This window comes from Anolis carolinensis, chromosome 6 (assembly GCF_035594765.1).
Source record: "Anolis carolinensis isolate JA03-04 chromosome 6, rAnoCar3.1.pri, whole genome shotgun sequence".
NCBI classification, from domain to species: Eukaryota; Metazoa; Chordata; class Lepidosauria; order Squamata; family Dactyloidae; genus Anolis; species Anolis carolinensis.
The window spans coordinates 97,159,445-97,180,640 of record NC_085846.1 but is presented as its reverse complement, the minus strand read 5'-3'; the positions used below and the strand labels follow the sequence as shown (position 1 = coordinate 97,180,640).

At 40.4% G+C, this 21,196-nt stretch overlaps 1 long non-coding RNA gene across 1 annotated transcript; it reads right to left on the bottom strand.

The window, feature by feature from the left end:
* Positions 1 to 422: 422 nt before the first annotated feature.
* On the bottom strand, positions 423 to 14,066 carry LOC134299968 (uncharacterized). Its single transcript, XR_010007224.1, has 3 exons — positions 13,807 to 14,066; positions 7,749 to 7,965; positions 423 to 1,329 (listed from the first exon to the last, which is right to left on the bottom strand). It is a non-coding gene; the product is annotated as an uncharacterized LOC134299968 (long non-coding RNA).
* Between the last annotated feature and the right edge of the window lie 7,130 nt (positions 14,067 to 21,196).

Sequence of the window (21,196 nt, the reverse complement as noted above, 5' to 3'; positions counted from 1 at the left end):
TCGGTGGAAGAGGACGACGTCCCAGGTATAGAAGGAGTGTACCGAGGTCTCCAGTCTTCGGTCCCGGGTATACGATAGCTGCGCTCCCCTGCTAGAACCTCCAAACAAGCTCAAGTACAAATCTACCTTTCAATATTTATCAATTTTACTGGACTCAAGCAGTCACGCTACCCCTGACCCAATGCATGGTATTGCTGTGAATAGCAAACCCTTTCAGGAGAGTAGTATTCCTTTGGATTTCATAGATTTAACCAGAGCAGGGAGCACAACCACTGTATATTACAGCAAGACCTGTTTGAATAAAAATATTTTTTGGATGTGCTGCTGAAAATTGACTCGTATTAACTCAGAAACTGTGGCCCTATTTAAACCCACTTCCTTTTTCTAATGGGATTCTATTTCCTACTTTGACGACCACTTAAATTCAGCAAAGTGACCAAGAATGCTTAGGGTCAGAAACCAATTTATGCTTTCCACTACACTTTCCAAGTCTTAAAATTACAGATTCAGGAAATGTTTAAAGATAGCTTTTAAAAAACATGGTGGAGGGAACGGGTTTCTCAATGAACAAACAAGTCTTAAAATTACAGATTCATGAAATGTTTAAAGACAGTTTTTGAAATGAGGGTCGAGTTAACAGGCTTTCTGAATGAACAAACAAAATTCTTGTCTGCAATGGTAGCATGTCACAAAATATCTACAGCCAGCAATCTTCAAAGATAAATTATAAATTGAAAAACATGTAATAAAGGAAGGTATCCACATAATAATGAGATAATTGTGCTCTTCTGCTTCGATATGATGAGGCTTATTTCTTATGACTCAAATTCTTTCAACCAAGTGCTCTGGGTCAACCACAATGACAAGGTGTAATTAAGTTCAAGTTACTCAAGGCAAGAAAGGACCACAAGATAAAGATAGTCAATGAATATTAGATTTTTGAAGTCAATTCTGGCCACATGTACATAACAATAAATCAAAGTCCCCTGGCTTCCTGTGGATGAATTTTGTTATGAGCTTGTAATTGTGATGTGTTTGGGGACCACAAATCAACATCTGTGGTTCAGACACCATGACAACTTATATCCTGGTTTGTTTTACCAACAAAGAGAAGCACAAAGCAGGAGCAAGAAGCAATAGTAGTAGATATGTTTATGGCTAACAAGGAAATTCGTTCTCTTTTTTTACCTGTGTTGTTTCCACCGTGATCCGAGTGAGGGGATCCTTTGATGGTAATTCCATTGCTCCTTACCCAGTTAGTAGGTGACTTCCCATTATTGATCGTCTTGAACAATCTATTCTCAAAATCCCATTTGTCATTATAGTAACCTAATTATAAAAGAGTACATAAGCTTTTAAAAACAAACACTGAAATTCAAAGAAAACAATTAAAAAAGGCAGGGTAGTCACCTCTAGTGTTAACATTCCCCTCAAGCTGCAAGAATTCATAATGCTGAATGGGATGACAAAAGCCAAAGAGACTGGTAAAGGAGGACCACAGTCATCTCAATACCACACATAGGATTTAATCCCATGGGATAACTAAAATGAAGCAAATCATTAGTTTTCCTTTAAGCTTCATCACGCCCCATTTTGAAATTAAATGGAAGATTTTCCTACCCCCATCACATCCAATCCTTTTCTCTGCTTTAAGATGTATCATTTGATTTGCCATTATACAGGAGACATATGTTTCCTTCCTCTGTCACCTCCCCTGTTGAAATATTTCAACTACAGCAGAGCTAAGGCATCAGTCTTAAGAAACCACTTTTTGGGGGATCGTTTGCCCTCATATTTATTTATTTCCAACATTTATATCCCGCCCTCCTCACCCGAAGGGACTCATGCCCTTCAACTAGAGCAGAGTTAAGGCATCAGTCTTAAGGAACCACTTTTTCTGGGGTTGTTTACCTTCAAAACCCTTCCAATGAAGCTGAGTTAAGACACCCTTTTTAAACACTTATTTCAGTGGGAGCCACACCACCTGAAGGTGATTTAGGCATTGTTAAAAAGATATAAATTACCTCATCAGTTCTAAAGATTATGATGGAAGAGATGATTCTATACCACCCATCTTGGCTCCCTCCCTATGACGATGTCATCCTTTATGGGCAAGGGGGGATTCCACCACATGTTAAATTAGGTGTTCTTACATGTCTCTATGCAGGGAATTGAAAAATAAGTCAATTGCCAATCAATTTAGGAATCATGCGAAAAATCCACACTTTAGAAACAGTGAAATACCAGGAACCCCCAGTTGAGGCTTCCATCGTGTGATGGGCTTAGTGAGTTGCTGATTCTTAAATGTGTAGAAATGCTGATTTTATTGCATGTGATGAAGTTAATAGTATTAAGTAAGTCCCCACTAGTATAGCTTCTCCATCCATAAACAATTGCTTTAATGTTAAATCGCCCTCCAAAATAACTGAAAAATAATTCTCTATTTTAAATTTTCAGATGCATTGCAGCAAGATTCAGAAAGTAATTATCTCTCTGAATCAACCATCCAACCCTCAATCCACAATATTATAACAAAATCCCATGGTAGGGTAACCATAAGTCTACAAATAGTATAGACTAATAGAAATCAATGAATCTTGGACATGATTAACCTTACTGCCTTTTATTTCAATGGATCAACTATAAATCTGATTACATCTGAATTTGATCCCTTGTTATGTTTATGTCTTCTGAGACTTCTGAGACTTCAAAGGACATCTCTACCTTCAGAAAGTTTCAATTTATAGCTTGGGCTTCTAATCACACAGCCCCTTAAATCTTGGAAGACTACATCATAATGATGTCTCTTTAAAACCTGTGGTCTGAATTTCAATAAGCTATTAATGTAAGTGTAATGATAGGTAAAAAGCATTACAATGTATTAGGTAATGCTGTCAGAGGACCAGCGATACATTTTACATGTTCAGCTCTTCATAAATCAGTTTTCTGTATGGGGCATCAAGTGTTTACATTTTCATTAGCTCTTTGAACTCACTTTTATATCTCAGCTGCTTCTGCTTCTATACTGTATAACAAGAAGATGAAGACAAATAGCTGGCAGAGAGAATGTATACTGAGTCAGGTTTAAGATAACTAAAGTTATTCATGGCTGGGGGGAGGGGGAATAAGAAATAGCTTCTCCTAAAAATATATACATTCCATTCACCCAAAAGATTCCACCACCCCGATTCTTTTATAAAAGTACATTTTTAATCTGCAACAATAAAGTACAGCAGATGTTGAACATACTTTTACATTAAAGAGAACTAGCAGATACTGCAAATATGTGTATGTCTCAAACAAGGAGAGGAAATAGATTTACAACAAACCACTCTTTTGGCTCCATATTGTGTGTTTCACGTTTATCAAAACTGATATACCTCCTATCTTATTATATTCAAAGATGACAGCAGGGGAAGTAAGTAGCAGTGATTAATCCTCCTCAGTGTTCTCTCATTATTTATTCACCTTCCCACCTATCTAGCAGTCTTGCAAGCATCCTCTGTTTCTTTATGGACCTTATCACGTTAAGATATACTCAGTTTATATCAGTAAGGTCAAGGTTTCCCCATGATATTAAGTCTACTCGAGTCTGACTCTGGGGAGTGGTGCTCATCTCCATTTCTAAGCCGAAGAGCCGGCGTTGTCTATAGACGCCTGCTAGGCCATGTGGCACCATTACCTTCCTGCCACAGCAGTACTTATTGATCTAGTCACATTTGCATGTTTTTGAATTGCTAGTTTGGCAGAAACTGGGGCTAACAACGAGAGCTAGCCTCGTCCCGTGGACTTGAACCACTGACCTTCCGGTCAGGAAATTCTGCAGCTTAGCGGTTTGACCTACTGCAGCACCGCAGCCTAAAGGATGCACATGAACTAGATGAATACTGTATTTAGACAGAATGCTTACTGACCCCATCACACCTGATTCTTATGTTTTGAAAATACTGCATTTTGACTTACCACATCACAGAAAACTGGGCTCCTCCCAATCTGTTCAAATCCCTATGTCACTTTTTTAAAAATGCCTAATTCTTTTTCCTAATATTGTGCAGTGACAGAGCCTGAAATTCTCAAACTACTGTTCTCATGAGATTTTCCCTGAGGGGATGCATGCTGATTTTATGATCACATGTAAAAACAGCACCTCGGAACAGTATTAAATAAAAAAACATGATTGTAATCTCATGTGCAATTACCCCATACATGTGGCATTTTGCAGATGGATTCCAATGGATTACTGATGGAATGGGATAAACGTCATGTGATAGGACCCATTTGGAACTCATTTAAAGAGTCTCAGAAACTGAGTATATCCCAATGTGATAAGGTTCTCTATCTGCATTGCTATACCACCCAAGAAGTGGTGGCAGAAGAACAGCGATGTTGGATTCATTGATGGGTTGTTCCCATCAATGAAAAGAGATGTCCCAATCACAATTCAAGCACAATGGAACTACAATCCCCAACCAAATGTGCTTTTATCCTGCCATCATTGCACTTGATCAGCTTGTGTGATAGACCTGGATGGTCGTGTTCACTTTTGGGTTAGATCCTGCTCACTACAAGTAAGTATCTCCCTAACAATTTTCTACAATAATAATGCTTTATCCAATGGTTATGTTTGCTATACCTCATCCCTCCTACCTGTTTACATTACACTCAAACACTGACATGCAAAGATGCCCTTTTTTGCCCTTGAATTTGCCATCATGCCATTTCACTCTCTTTTGTTTAATGTAGGTGTAGGAACTATTTAAAAATTTGTAAGTTGAGAGCTAAGGTGGTTGCAATCTTTGTCAATTGTTTGTGTTTTCCCGTGTATTTTGTGGCCTCTCAAAGCTCTGGTGGTTTAAATCTGCTAATATTTTACAGGTTTACACACACACACAAAATTCCTCCTCTCATCTGCAAAACGTTGCCACCTGTGATGGCAACTTTTTGTGGAACATTACCAGTATATTGCTGAAACAGCAATCTAGCAAAGCATCACGGTGATGAAAATACAAATGTTTCAGACAAATGCTTTTATTCGGTAATTAATCTTCATTACAGTCCATGAAAGGACAGTGCTGCTGACATACACAAGATTGGGTGCTGAAGCATTCATACTAAAGTGGGACTTGATGATCATGGCAATATTTGTGAGAATTATCTTTTTTGCTAGCCTCTAAAATTTTCCTTACACTTATATCATTAGATGAAAAAATGCAAAAAGCCTTGGATTTGGGGAGAAATACTCCATTATGTTCTTCTATTTCAATTTAATGTTGCTTTTTATAATGAAAAATATGTAGGGAAAGAAGGCTGTAGATTCCTTCCAGGACTATAATCATTAGTTCCACAGATAGATAGAGCAACATCTAGTTTGATTATTCCCTGAAAATAGATTATTAAGATGCAATCGTTGCTACGTGCTTTCAAGTCAGCTCTAACTTTTGACAACCCTATTGTAGGATTTTCTTGGCAAGATTTAGTCAGATGTAAGGCTGAGAGAGTAAAGTGCCTAGTGTCACTCACTGAGTTTCCATGGCTAAGCATGGATTTGAACCCTGGTGTTTTAACAGTCCTGGCCCAACTTTCAAACCATCAAGTGGCTCCTGGAATTAGTCTATTTTATTTTTCTAGGTACAGTTCAATGGAAACTGCAAACCACAAAGCCATCTTGAGTCCCCCTTGGGGTAGAGAAAGGAAGGGTATAAATAAGGTAAATCAATAAATATATTTGCTTACATCCCATTAATGATTGATTCAAATATAATGATAGGCCATATGAGTTAGTAAGATCATACTGCACAATGCTAAGGATACTAACACAAAAGTAAGGACAACTATATTCAATCGAAATAATGCATCAAGGGGAGTGTGAGGCAAACACTACCTGCACCAGCCCCCCAGATTTTCAGGGATGTAGACTTACATACAAGATGAACAAGAATTTATTTAGTTTTTGTTTTGTTTTTTACAGTTAAATGCACAATACCCTTCTTGCTCTCAGCGATCTGGCTGAACTGCTGGGAGATGATATTCTTAACTATTCTTATACTCTACGATATTATTTCCACATATATGTTATCAAAATAGGTATCAGCCATTCTATATTTATAAATTTCATTTTTTTTCTACCTAAATACAGAACCTTGCATTTATCCCTGCTGAAATCCATTTTCTTAGTTTTGGCTCATCAATCCAAAATATTAACATTTTGAATCTCAGTCTTGTTCTCTGGAGCTTTAGCAACCCTTCCTCATTTGGTGCTATCTGCAAATTTGAAAGCTTTGCCCACTTTCCATCATTAGAGTCATTTATAAATATGTCGAACAAAATTGGGCCCAGGAGAGAACCATGTAACCACATCACATTTCTCCAGAATAATAAGAAAACACAAATGGGCACCCTTTGATTGGGTCCATAAACCAGTTACAAATCCATCAAGCAGGACACTTATCTAGCATATACTGGTATTTTGACAACTTGGCAAGAATACCTTGTCAACAGCCACAATACAATCAAGATAGGCTACATGCACAACATTCTCCTGATCTACCAATCTTGTAAATCTGGCAAAAAAGCATGACTTGTTTTTTAAAATAACACATTGGCTCTTAATTGTTGTACTCTTTTTTCTAAATCAGTGGTTCCCAACCTTTGATCCTCCAGGTGTTTTGGACTTCAGCTCTCAAAATTGCTAACAGCTGGTAAGCTGGCTCTACATTGAACTGAAGATTGTTCAGAAATCTCAGCTGGTCCAAAGTGCAGCTCCTAAGTTGTGGAACTCACTGCTGGAGGAAATTAGATCCTAGAGAAAGGTGGCATAGAAATCTCCATAATAAATAAACAAATAATAAATAAACTAGAGTATTAACTGGGGTTAGTTACAGATTCATATAATTCCCCTACTCAACTAGCTTGAATGTCTGTTTCTAGGCACAAGTCAAAGTACTGATTTAGACCTATAAAGCTTTATGTATTTTAGTGACAGATTGTATCTGCCATTTTGAGTTTGCCTAGACCTGAAATCCATAGGAGACCTCTCTCTTATACCACCGTATTGTTAGTGACAACACTAGAGAGAGTCTTCTCAAGACAGTCCCATGATTTAGAACTTCCTTCCTATCACTGCTATCTTTCTATCAGAAAATAAAGATCTGTTGTTTCAATGGGTTTTTGAAATTAAATGCTTTTAGCAGAGAACTGTAAATGTCGTAATGTTTTAAATTGTGTTAAAGAACATTTAAAACCTTTTAAATATGCAACCTGCCATAGGTCCCAATTCTGGGGAGAAAGGGGGAGTATAAATAAAGTTCAACAACAACAACAACAACGATAAACATTAATTTCAATACCAGTTATTTTCTCCTGCAAACTCTACTATAGACTTCCATAGGAAATCTATAGTGTTCCCAAGTCATGAAAAATATGATTCCTGGTTTCAGTTCTCTATTCCCTGCCCTAACCTGCCCCTGACCCAATATTTTACAAAATGTTGTTATTACAATTGACTTGAGGTGTGATCAGTTACATAAACCACTATTGGACTAAATCAAATTGCCAGCCTGAAATGAAGTAGAACTATACAATCAATGGAATTTATAGAAGTAGTTCCTATTGATTGAGTAGTCTATCAACTGACAATCAGATTTAGATTACTGAATCCATACAACAGCATTTGATAAACCAAAGATTTGTTACTATACTTAATGCAAAAAAAAAAAAAACTCCACTGGGGTTCAGTGTCATCTACTTACATTGTTCTGCATTCTTACCATCCTTACATGGGCTGATGAAATCATACATCTCTTCTGAAGGAACCAAAGAGCCATTACGACATTGAAAAATATCTCCTTTAGAAGGGCAAAATGCTGCCAGATAGAAATACAATGAGGCACAGAAGTTGCTGACTTTGAACATTGGAAACAATTCTGTATATATGCCGTCCTTGAGCTACTGCAGCAATTTATTACCCTGCAGAAAGTGTACACAAAATGCCATATCAAAATACAAATGCATTTAAAACATTAATGTTTAGAACTTCCCATGTCTGCAAGCCATCTTCCAATACAGCATACAGCTTAGAGAAAGCATTCGATTTTTCATATTCCCATAAATGTAACCTTGGAAAATGTTTAACCTGATTGTTTTACATTTTATGGCGTTGTGCTGTAGTTTTTTGCCGTATGGTGCCTCTCAATTGTATATGATTAACTCATTGCTTACAGTTATTGCCTGATAGCCACAAAGAACATCAGATAAATTTCCTAAGAGCGGCAGGACTAAAGGCCATTTCTGCCTCTTTCTGAAATCAAAGGGCAGCAGTGATGAGTTTATGAAGTAGTGCATACATATTTGTGGGTTGTTTGGTGTTTGTTTTTTGTTTTTACAGAAGTTATTTACAAGTGTCTGAAGTACTGTTAATGACTCAGGGTATATATACACTGTCAATTTATTCTTATGGTTATTACTTCTTTCATGAAGTAACTCCAGGAAAAGACCACTGCTTGGAAAGACTATTGTATTGGATATAGTTCCCAGCCACCATGTCTATTAACTTTCCCAAGTTTGGAAGAGACTGATCTGGAGATTGAAATCTTCTATGAGAAACCTCTGCTGCCAGCTGCACAGTATGGCTGTTACAATGGCTATTGTAAAGCAGCTTCTTGGTCATAAACATGAAAGGCACTGCGGACTAATCCAACCAGAGAAGTCAGACATAGCAGAGCACTTGAATGAACCGATCTGGACACAGCATATTATCTGAGAACACAGAAATGCTGGACCACTCTAACAACTATCATGTCAGACTACACAGAGAAGCCATAGAAATCCACAAGCATGTGGACAATTTCAACAGAAAGGAGGAAGCCACAAAAATGAACAAAACCTGGCTACCAGTATTAAAAACTCTAAAATCAGGACAGTAAATAAAGAACAACATTCAGAAAACAGAGGAATTCCAGACATGAAACAATCAGGGCCAGCTAACACCTCCCAACAAAGGATTCCCCCAGGCAGTAAACACCCAGACCTTGAAACTGAAGGGCTAATTAATACTAATCAAGGTGATTAATTTCCACATTCACACTTGTCTCCAACAGACAAGACTTCTTTCTCCCACCCTGAAACTTCCACAGATATATAAATCTCCCTTGCCTAGGTTCCAATATACCTCACAACCTCACAACCTCTGAGGAAGCCTGTCATAGATGTGGGTGAAGCGTCAGGAGAAAATGCTTATAGAACATGGCCATACAACCCGGAACATTCACAGCAACCCAGTGATTCCGGCCATTTTTTTTTTTCGTGTCAGGAGCAACCGGAGTTGCTTCTTGAGTGAGAGAATTGGCTGTCTGCAAGGACGTTGCCCAGGGGACGCCCGGATGTTTTGATGTTTTACCATCCTTGTGGGAGGCTTCTCTCATGTCCCCGCATGGAGCTGGAGCTGATAGAGACAGCCTTTGACAGCACAGCTCCTTGGACCTTTTTCACCTAGCCTAGCTTATCCATGCCTCATAGCCTCTGAGGATGCCTGCCATAGATGTGGGCGAAATGTCAGGAGAGAATACTTCTGGAACATGGCCACACAGCCCGAAAGACATACAACAACCCTGTGATCCCGGCCATGAAAGCCTTCGACAACACCATAAAAACTGCCAGCAACATGCCGGAAAAGGAATGAGGAAGTCCAGTCACTAGTGGACGGTGAAGCAACAGCTCTCCCTGTAGCCAGAATCATGAAGCTGGAAATGTTAAATGCCTCTGTGTGTGTCTATACTGTATGTTGTTTGTCTGATGGCATTGAATGTTTGCCATACATGTTCATTGTAATCCGCCCTGAGTCCCCTTCGGGGTGAGAAGGACGGAATATAAATACTGTAAATAAATAAATAAATGTGAATCTACACTGTCAAATTAATGCAGTCTGATATTTTAACTGCCATGGCTCAATACTAGGGAATCCTGGGAGCTGTAGTTTTACAAGGCCTTTATCCTTCTCTGCCAAAGAGTGCTGATTAGTGATGTGCAATCGGGACTTACCTTGTCCCATTTTGTGCCCCGGCTTTCAGTGGGGCCCTGTTCCTTTTTCGTCAGACCTTCCGAAATGAAAATCGGGAGGTCAGACATTTGTTTTGTCTTGTCTTCCAGGCCAAAAGATCTGTGTTCTTTTGGCCCAAAGCACCCAGGCCTACGAGTGCAGGCTTTGGGCCTACGAAGTGCACCTGCGCCTTGTTGGGCCTGCTGCAGCTGATTGCCGAGTAAGAAGTGCTCCTTACTCGGCAATTGGTTGCAGGCCCTGCAAGGCCCGGGTGTGTAGGCCCAAAGCCTGCACCCCTAGGCCCGGGAGCTTTGGGCATATGGGTGCAGGCTTTGGGCCTACAAACCCCGGGCCTTGCAGGGCCTGCAGCCGATTGATCCAAAAAGCAGGCTTGGAGTCAATACTGGCTCCCGCCTGCCTTTTGTTTTGAGTTGTTTTTTATTTCAGGGGGGCCTTTCCATTTTTGCCATCCAAATGGACGGTATGAAACGGAAACACAAATGAAACAAAAGGAACAAATACCAGGCACATCTCTAGTGCTGATATCTCACCAAATGAAAACTCCCAGAATGCTATAGCACTGGGCCATGCATGTGAGACTGCATTCATTTGGCAGTGTGGTGCACCCCTAGATTGTTTTGCTTGAAAACTGGAGTTGGCACTATAATAATATCAGCACCTTAAGAATCTGGCTTTTAAGTTGTAAATATTGGGGAATAAGGTGAAAAAAGGCTTTGGCATTTTCTGTCTAGTGTTGTTGTAGATGAAGGGAGAGATAACTCAAGAGAGATCCTTCTGAGAGACCAAAAAGTCCGGTTTATTATTTCAGCTGAGTCTCTGGAAGTGGAATCTGTTCCAAAAAGCAAACCAGAGCACCTGATTAAGGCATTGACTTGCCTTATATACATTTTCAGACAAAGAACATGCTTCTACATACATCTCGTCATTAGTACGTCACTTCACATGCTTACATACATGGGCATAAATATGCACAATCAGCATTTTCCTATCTTAAGTACTCTTAAAAGCGTGTAGCAAGCTACAGACACCAAAAGAAATCCATCAAGAGGCCTACTTTGACCTGTCTGCTCTCCTTCCATTTAGCTGTACTAGGAATGTATAGATAACCGGCCCCCCTTCTCCCAGCTTGTACACAGAGCCTTTGCACTTCCTGTGCCTGGTACAGAGAGAGCATGATTTTTCTACATTTCACTGCTTCTAATGTGCATACAATATATGTCTAAAAATCCATATTTTTCAGATCCTCATCAGTGTCATTCAGAAGTCCCTTCTACACTGCCATATAATCCAGATTATCAAAGATAATCCACATTACCTGCATTGAATTGGATGATGTGAGTCTACACTGCCATATAATCCAGTTCAAAGCAGATCACCTGGATTTTATATGGAAGTGTAGAAGGGGCCTCAATAATAATCTACTATCCTAGAACAAAAATGCCCATGGATTTTGTTGGCTTTTGCTTAATCCATATGGGAAAGTTACCCAACTTCGTTGCATAGGATGGGATTTGACAAATAATCCCTAGTATTGCACTGTGCATTCATTTGCTGTGAGCAGCATTCCTGGCCAGTATTTCACAATGGGAGCATAACTATGGTAGGGGGACACCAATCAAGTGCTCCCTAGGAGGCAGATCAACCAATGAAATTTTTACTTTGGAGAGGTAAATTGTTTCACTGGGATTTGCACTGGTTATAAGATAAATCCTGCCTTGAGAAACAGACACATAATAATCAAATCATGAGTAGTGCCTGAAGGCACAGTTAGAGCAATCCAAATCCACACAACCACAAGGAAAGGTAGTCTCAGGTACAGAGATGTGTTATAATGGAGGAATATGAAACCTACCCAAAGGGCAAGTTCTGCAAGATGCTCAATTTGGCTGAAAATGAAGGATGTCAATATCCTTCTGTAATTATATCTCATACATTCCTATTTAACACCCTGTCTTCCAGCAGCAATGCAAGTCTGTAGAATGTATCTTTGTAAGTACTTTGGTAATTTAATATTAGCCATGGAATAATATTAGTGTAATTTAATATTTGCAGATGACACCCGTATGCGTGAACTTCAATAGCTAAATCCTCATAAAATATGAACGTTCAAATAAGCCTCCAAGATTAAAATTCCAGCTCACTCAATCCTCTTGCCTGATCCTTGGCTCTTTTTACTGCTTAAAGTCCTTTCCTCCTCTGTGCTGCCTTCTAAAATCCCTGGCACTCATCGCCCCCAAAAAGAGGACAGTCAGATCATGTTACGAAGCATGTCTGCTGAGTTATAAATCAGTGGGTTCAATAGGGCTTGCTCGCAGTTAAGATTGAAACACTGGGGTTTGATTTCGAGTGGGCATGCATAAATGTTTTTTAAAAATTAATCTCTTTTCAAACAAGGGTTCAAATCTCTGCTATTTTGCAAGCAGAATGCACGTGAAAGGTTCTAATCATAGAAGGATGTTAGTGGTGAAACCTGAAAATATCTATTTGCTCAAATGTATTTTTTAATGCACCTAGTTGTCCCTGGCCACGCATTGCGGTGGCGTAATCTAGTGGTATACAAAATAAAGTAATGAGGAAGTGGTGGTATTTGGTATATATTATATGCTTGTATATACAGTAGAGTCTCACTTATCCAACATAAACGGGCCGGCAGAACGTTGGATAAGCGAATATGTTGGATAATAAGGAGAGATGAAGGAGAAGCCTATTAAACATCAAATTAAGTTATGATTTTACAAATTAAGCACCAAAACATCATATTATACAACAAATCTGGCAGAAAAAGTCGTTCAATACACAGCAATGCTACATAGTAATTACTGTATTTACGAATTTCGCACCAAAATATCATGATATATTGAAAACATTGACTATAAAAATGCGTTGGATTATCCAGAACGTTGGATAAGTGAGTGTTGGATAAGTGAGACTCTACTGTATGTACAAAATGCATAAGGTTGTGTGTGAAGTACAACTCACATCATGCCTGGTTAACCCCCCAAAAAACTCATCAGTACTTAAAGTCTGTTATGTTGGGCAAGTTTGGTCTAGATGCATCATTGCTGGAGTTCAGTCTGCTCACTGGCTGTAGGGTAAACTGGAACTCCCACTATGGCGAGGCAGTCCCCTCAAACCCCTCCAGTAGGTAGAGTTAGTCATGGAGGTTCTGTGTGCTAAGTTTGGAGCAGGTCCACGATAGGTGGAGGTCCCAGTTTCTGTGGTTGTGGGTGAACTACAATTCCCAGAAAGGAAGGTCAGTTCCCTCCAAACCCCTCCCCCAGCAATCAAATATTGCCATATCAGGTATATGTGCCAAGTTTGGCCTGGCCACTTTCTACTGAGGGGAATCCTTTCTTGGCCAGGTCAAATAGCAGTGAATAGCCTTGCAGCTTCAAAGGCTGGCTGTTTTCTACCTCGGGGATTCCTTGGCTGGCCAGCTTGACCAGCACTTTCTCCTTACTTTCTTACTTCATTTCTCCCAACTGAAGCAGTGGTGGCGGCAGTGCAGGGGACTGTGCAGGAGTCCTGGAAGGACCATGGCAGCTGTGACCACAACCCAGACCACTACCACCACCACCACGGGTCCAGGCTAAGCGGCAGGAGGAGGCAGCGGAGGAGGAAAAGTAAACCCTGCTGAGGGCCCTCCTGCCTCGGGCCTCTCCTCAGCCTCCTCCTCGGCCCTTCCAGCAGTGGCGGTGTCACGGTGCAGTGGCAGAAAGAGAAGGAGTAGGCACCACTGAGGGCTCTCCTACCTTAGGCCTCTCCTCAGCCTCCTCCTCGTCCTCCTCGGGACTTCTGGTGATGGTGGTGTCCCAGTGCAAGGATGGTGGCCCAGCGGAGAAGTTCTTGGAGAGCCCCGACACCACTGCCCAGCTTGACACCATCTGACTCTGGCACCGCACAAAGGTGAGGCATCTCTGTGATGGTGTAAACCAGGCCTGGGCCAACTTGGACCCTCCCTCAGGCCTTTTTAAATTGTGTTTTTCTCCACGCACTGGAGTGGGCGGGGCTAAGGGGTTATATCTTGTGCATACACTGTGATGTTTTCTGTATTTTTAGGATTTTAAGTCCTTTTCTCTGGGTTTTTTTTTTGTTTTTTGTTTTTTTGTTTTGTGGTGGTCAGTCATTGGGTGCTGAGTTTTGTTGCCAAATTTAGTGTTATTTACTCCAGGAGTTTTGTTTTTACTTCTGTCCTACAAAAGGACAGAACATTTATATATATATATAGACTTATTATACCCCTGACTCAGCCAAAAAAAACTCCCAGTGTGGGTTACAAATCATTAATTTGATAGTTCCCTGTATTCAGGGTTTCGGCCTAAAAAAGATATGGTAAAGGTAAAGATTTCCCCTTGACATTAAGTCTAGTCAAGTCCGACTCTGGCGGTTGGTACTCATCTCCATTTCTAAGATGAAGATCTGGCGTTGTCCATAGACACCTCCTAGGTCATGTGGCTGGCATGACTGCATGGAGCGCTGTTACCTTCCCACCAAAGCTGTACCCTTAGGCCCCTTCCACATCTATATATATAAAATGATAAAGTTGTTTGCGCAGTGACTATAACAACAAAACTAAACATCCCAGAAATACGAAATTTGGCAACACAATGCAAAAGGCTTGCCTCCAGGTTACAACAACACAACCACACCACAAAACCACAATCCAGACCCACAAAACTCACAACAACGCATCATGCGATAACAACACAACTAAACGCCCCAGAAATACAAAACTTGGCAACACAATGCAAAAGCCTTGCCTCCCAGTTGTAACAACACAACCACACAACAAAACCACACAGGACCCACAAAACTCACAACAATACATCGTGACTAAAACAACACAACTAAACGCCCCAGAAATACAAAACTTGGCAACACAACGCAAAAGCCTTCCCTCCAGGTTGTAACAACACAACCACACCACAAAACCACAATCAGGGCCCATGAAACTCACAACAACACATCATGACCATAACAACACAACTAAACACCCCAGAAATACGAAACTTGGCACACAACTAAACGCCCCAGAAATATAAAACTTGACAACACAACACAAAAGCCTTGCCTCCCAGTTGTAACAACACAACCACACCACAAAACCACAATCCGGACCCATAACACTCACAACAACACATCATGACCATAACAACACAACTAAATGCCCCAGAAATACAAAACTTGGCACACAACTAAACCCCCCAGAAATACAAAACTTGACAACACAACACAAAAGCCTTTTCTCCCGGTTGTAACAACAAAACTACACCACAAAACCACAATTCGGACCCACAAAACTCACAACAGTGCATCGTGACTATAACGACACAACTAAACGCCCCAGAAATACAAAACTTGGCACACAACTAAACGCCCCAGAAATACAAAACTTGGCAACACAATGCAAAAACCTTGCCTCCCAGTTGTAACAACACAACCACACCACAAAACCACACAGGACCCACAAAACTCACAACAACGCATCGTGACTAAAACAACACAACTAAACGCCCCAGAAATACAAAACTTGGCAACACAACGCAAAAGCCTTGCCTCTCAGTTCTAACAACACAACCACACCACAAAACCACAATCCGGACCCATAAAACTCACAACAACACATCATGACCATAACAACACAACTAAACGCCCCAGAAATATGAAATTTGGCACACAACTAAACACCCCAGAAATATAAAACTTGACAACACAACACAAAAGCCTTGCCTCCCAGTTGTAACAACACAACCACACCACAAAACCACCATCTGGACCCACAAAACTCACAACAGTGCATCGTGACTGTAAGAACACAACTAAATGCCCCAGAAATACAAAACTTGGCACACAACTAAACCCCCCAGAAATACAAAACTTGACAACACAACACAAAAGCCTTTTCTCCCGGTTGTAACAACACAACTACACCACAAAACCACAATCCTGACCCACAAAACTCACAACAGTGCATCGTGACTATAACGACACAACTAAACGCCCTAGAAATACAAAACTTGACAACACAACACAAAAGCCTTGCCTCCCAGTTGTAACAACACAACCACACCACAAAACCACCATCTGGACCCACAAAACTCACAACAGTGCATCGTGACTATAACAACACAACTAAATGCCCCAGAAATACAAAACTTGGCACACAACTAAACGCCCCAGAAATACAAAACTTGGCAACAAAACACAAAAGCCTTGCCTCTCAGTTGTAACAACACAACCACACCACAAAACCACAATCCGGACCCACAAAACTCACAACAACGCATTGTGACTATAAAAAATACAAAATTTGACAACACAACTCATCCACCTCCCCAATCCCTACATTCACACTTGGCCTCCAAAAAAACAATTACAATAATAACAATGACAACAACAACAACAATAAGAATCAACACCATCACAGGCAAGAAACAGCCAGGCACTGAGGCTGAGAGGCCAGTCAGTGCTACACTGGGCCTCCAAAAAACAATACAGTAGCATCTAACTTATCCAGCCTTCATGACCGCAACAACAACAACAATAATAAACACCCACACAGGCAAAACAAAAAAAAGACTATTGTACCACAATAAAAATATAATCCGCACTCAGTAGAATCAGACGTCACGATTAACAACAAACCAAAGACAACAGGGATCTCAAGCAATTATCAATCAACACAAAAATTGAAGAAGGTAACAGACTTCAAATACTACTACTAATGTGAGTATAAAGAAGGGTGGAGGTCACAGTATAAATACAACCTAATGTAGACTGACCAACACCACCAGACTAAGCCACAGCAACGCGTGGCCGGGCACAGCTAGTAGCTGTATAAAATCCACACTGAACTGGATTATATGGCAGTGTGGACTCAGATAACAGAGTTCAAAGCAGATATTGTGGATTATCTAACTTGATATTCCAGGGTTATATGACTGTTTGGAAGGGCCCTTAGCTTGCAACAACTGAAGCAAGCAAAAGACAAATGGGAAAAGTGGGGGAAGAAATGAGAAACTGAGACATTTTAAGTAGTACAGTAGAGTCTCGCTTATCCAAGCCTCTGGATAATCCAAGCCATTTTTGTAGTCAATGTTTTCAATATATCGTGATATTTTGGTGCTAAATTCGTAAATACAGTAATTACAACATAACATTACTGCGTATTGAACTACTTATTCTGTCAAATTTGTTGTATAACATGATGTTTTGGTGCTTAATTTGTAAAATCATAACCTAATTTGATGTTTAATAGGCTTTTCCTTAATCCCTCCTTATTATCCAAGATATTCGCTTATCCAAGCTTCTGCCGGCCCGTTTAGCTTGGATAAGTGAGACTCTACTGTAGTTGAAAAAGTGGGACATCTGAGGATTAATCTGAAGTTCCCTCACCAAATCAGCACAGTTGAAGGATATGATTGTGCAACCCTGAATTGGTTGTTGATATACACACAGGGTCTTTCCACGAAACCATATACAATAATCCAGAATGTCAAGGCAGATAACCCACAATATCTTCTTTGAACAACACTGCCATATAATTCAGTTCAATGTGGATTTTATACAGCTGTGTGGGAGGGGCCACAGTATACTCCTAAATGGTCCAATAGTTGTGTGGTCAGACTCACTGTTTTAATTAGGCAAGGAAGAAAGGGTTCAAATCAATATTATTTTATCTGACTAAATATTTTATACACCAGTACCATTGGTTGTTTGAGGGGGAAATCTTCTTTCCCAAGTGAAAATACTCATGCTTGTAAGGGCTAAAAACTGTATTAAATTAAATAAGTCCTGAATGCAGCATATACTCTTTGCCAGAAAATCTGAAAGTGCCTAGCAGCAGTGTACAGATTCCATGAATATATAATTTCATTTGGTATTCTATTTAATGTTCATTTTTAATAAACATGAGGAATATTAAAATATGCACTTGTCTAAGTATGTTTACACAAAAACGGGGCAGGCGTTTTGCATAATGCAGGAGAGGGAAGAAGAAAGAAACATCCAAAACAAACACACTATCTGACCAAAACAGGTCTGAAACAGATTGGAACTGATTGCACGGTTTGCCAACACTGAACTGTGTAACTGAACTGTATAACTAAGTGATGAGGAGGCAATGCTCCAAATGTATTATGCATATGCTTATGTAGATTCTTAAGATGGAAAGTCTTAGGAATGTTAACATGATAATCTACCCTCCAACATTTCACAAAGGAAAACTTGGACACATACAGCCAAGCGACATCACAGTGTGGTTAAGATGGCAAATGTTATTAATAAGGGAGGAGGCACTCACAAACTAGGAGAGGCTACAGCACTTTGCATCTGACTGGGTCTATTGGGAGAGATAGGATTTTGACAGTTCCTCTTGCCTTCCTTCATGCTGAGTTAATTCAGTTCAAACTATTTTTGCAATTTGAACTCAGTTTTCAGTAACAGAAGTCAGCAGAGAAGAGAGGGAGAAAGTGGAAGATGAGAAACGGAGACATTTTAAGAAGTAGCTAAAAAAGTGTGATGACACAGGGCCTTCTCTCTACCAACCTGAGACAGTTGGAAGGTATGTGATTCTGAAACAGCAGGAATTATAGACCACTATAATGAGAACAGGGCCCCCCGGTGGCACAGTGTGTTAAAGCACTAAGCTGCTGAACTTGCAGACCAAAAGGCCGCAGGTTCGAATCCTGGGGGCGGAATGAGCACCCGCTGTTAGCCCCAGCTTCTGCCAACCTAGCAGTTCGAAAACATGCAAATTTGAGTAGATCAATAGGTACTGCTCCGGCGGGAAGGTAATGGTGCTCCATGCAGTCATGCCGGCCACATGACCTTGGAGGTGTCTATAGACAACGCCGGCTCTTCGGCTTAGAAATGGAGATGAGCACCAACCCCCGGAGTCAGACATGACTGGACTTAATGTCAGGGGAAACCTTTACCTTTACTATAATGAGAACAGCAGCAATCTTCTTCATGTGTTAGATTCCAAATCTAATATGACAAAATTTTCTGCACTGGGACCATACCATGACTTCTAGCTCAGGTGAAGGTGCTGGTGTTGACCAATAAAGCCCAATTTGGCTTTAAACCAAGTTCTCATATAAATTTGACCATTCTTTGAAAAATTTAACAAGAAGTCCTCACTTTGTGCTTCTGACATTCGACTGGAAGTAGTAGGAGATGCAATCAACAAGGACAGGGGAGAGCAACCTCCTCCTTCCTATTGATTGTGTGACTTCAGCAGACATTATCACAATGGCTAGGCTCTCACAGAAAACTCTGGCCAGCAATGAGTGGCAGCAGACATATTAAGATGACCCATCCCCTTCCCTGAACAACACAAGGAAAGGTTGATTGCAGCAATGTGCATGTGAACAATGGATCAGGCCAGCTGTTCAGATGACTGCAAACCTTGAGGACACTAGAGTTTTCTGTAAACTCCATAGTACCACGTGACTTTGTTTACTGCTAAGCAAAATCAGGTTAAGGGTTAAAAACTCTTGATTCCTCCTGGAAGTTGCCATATGTTTTTAACTGTTTTGATAGATTTTAACTGAATTTTTCAGTGCTGTTTGTATTTAATTATACTTTAATTTTTGCATATTTGTATATTATAAATTGTATACTAATGCTTTTATGTCAAGCCAGTTTGAGTCCCCTTTGGAGAGATAAAGTGGGCTTTAAATAAATATAAAGAAGAAGAAGAAAAAGAAGAAGAAGAAGAGGAAGAAGAAGAAGAAGAAGAAGAAGAAGAAGAAGAAGTAGTAGTAGTAGTAGTAGTAGTCATGAAGGTTGCCATCACCAGCTTCAGGGTGAGTTTGCTTTTTTAAAAAAAAATCACGTAGACATGACCCAAAATTTTAAACTGGACGTGCCAAGGATTGAATTTGAGACTCCTTGTATATCATGCTTTGGACTTCCAGTAAGCTATGGCTTCTACCTACCAATTGTCACTAATAAAGTACTGCTACCTGAGGAGTTGAATCGATATTCTGCAGCAGAGTTTTTCAGATTGTTTGCAGTCCCTTGAAAGCTAATAGGTCTTCCTCAAGGAGAGATCTAGTAAAGGCAGAAAACGTCACTGCATGATAACTGGCTCCCTGCAGCTACTGCCATCCTTTCCCTACAATGTAAAATCACAGTGGAGTGTTGATTTTCTTCAGTGATGAACTATCTGTTTACCCAGGGTGATCCCAAATGTAAGCCAAATTTACAGGCGGGAAGGGGTGATAGATGTATACATAGTTTTTTCTCCATGCATTGATGACAGACACAACAAGCAGAGCCGTTCCACTCCCAAATGTACTCCTGGAATTTCAAAGGATCAATTAGCCTTCAAGGGAGGACCATTTTAATTGGTCCTCCACTCCTGCAGGGATAGGTTGTAGCTGTGATTCTAGTCCTGACCAGAAAGTGATCTGCCCATGACAACTCGGAGATATTGATCACCTCCGCCTACAGATCCATATGTTTCGAGCTGAAAATTGCATCAAGGGTATGATTTGCTGAACTTGTTGGTCCTGAAACCAATTGGGATAGGCCCATGTTTGTCATGGATACTATGACTCCTGAGCTGCACTTGACAAACTCACCTCCAGAAGCAAAAGTCTGGGTGACTCCAAAACCTCCAAGAGTAGGTCTGTGAGCTCGGCCAGGGATTCTGTTAGGCAAAGGGTGGACTATGTGCTAACAGAATCTCTAGTCTATCCCTGGTTTTCAGGCTCAGGTACACACTCAATGTGATTCAGCTCCTTAGTAAGTAATCTGGTCAGGTTAAAATGGTCTTTATAGACCATAGCTACCCCCCCCCCCAATACACACACACACACTCCTTCCTTCACCTGCTCCCTGACACACTGAGGTTTACAGGGGCACAGGAAGGTGTATTATAATGAGTCAATTGGTTTAGTTCAGGATAGTTGGTCTTTTAATGTGCAGTAGCTCTCCTGCGTTTCAGACAAAGGTTTGATGTGGAAATGTCAGAAATGGAATTTGGAACATTCTGCATGCAAAGCATGTGTTTGTATCACTGCATTGTTGCCCATTTGACCTCATTTCTGTACCCCCTAAATGAGGAGAGGTTTTTGGGGTAAGTCATTTCAGCCTTTGGTTGTTGCCATTTTCCCACCCAAGCATTCAAAAAGG